This window comes from Kryptolebias marmoratus, linkage group LG7, assembly GCF_001649575.2.
Source record: "Kryptolebias marmoratus isolate JLee-2015 linkage group LG7, ASM164957v2, whole genome shotgun sequence".
NCBI classification, from domain to species: Eukaryota; Metazoa; Chordata; class Actinopteri; order Cyprinodontiformes; family Rivulidae; genus Kryptolebias; species Kryptolebias marmoratus.
Genome location: NC_051436.1, coordinates 13148328 through 13149031, shown reverse-complemented (window position 1 = coordinate 13149031; position 704 = coordinate 13148328). Strand labels below are relative to the sequence as shown.

At 38.4% G+C, this 704-nt stretch overlaps 1 protein-coding gene across 11 annotated transcripts in view; it reads left to right on the top strand.

The window, feature by feature from the left end:
- The window catches only part of LOC108228628 (probable ubiquitin carboxyl-terminal hydrolase creB), a 19194-nt gene that overhangs the window by 6781 nt on the left and 11709 nt on the right, over nt 1-704 (top strand). The window lies entirely within an intron of this gene.

Sequence of the window (704 nt, the reverse complement as noted above, 5' to 3'; positions counted from 1 at the left end):
CAGTAGCCAATTGAATAAGCTACCCTTTTGGATTTATATATTTGTAAATCTGACTCTGTGCCTCACCAACCATGAACCTCACCGCACGTCACTGCCTGAGACAGCTGGAACAGTTTGCATGAGGAGTGGGCCAAAATACCTGCTGAGAGGTGCAGAAGTCCCCCTTTACAGTTACAGGAATCGTTTGACTACAGTGATTGCCTCTAAAGTTTGTGCAACAAAATATTAAGTTAAGGGTACCATCATTTCTGTCCGGGCCTGTTTCATGAGTTTTATTTCATTTTTTTTTAATTCTGTTGAAGCATGGTTGAAAAGCAATGTCTGGCTTTCATTTGTTCATTGTCATAGAATTTTTATTTATTATTACTTTTGTCAGATTCTAGTTACTTCTGTGACCATTGTGAGTTTTTCTTTCAATAAACGTGACTTGCCAACAATTTTGGCCACGTGTGTAGGCGTAAATAAGGCGCTTGCTGTAAAAGCCACGTTTCCGAGGCCCTTTGAACGCAGCATTTTAGTAGCGCAAGACGAAGAGAAACAGAAAGTAATCCGAAGGTTTCTATGTTAAAGTTTAGAAGTCCGACGGCGTCTGGGAGAAGTTGTATGAATTTTAGCCAATCGAGGAATGGTTTTAAAGTTTAAACTTTGCAACTAAAGGAAGGTTTGTGTGTATTCTTTGAGTTTTACTTTTTTTTTTTTTTTTT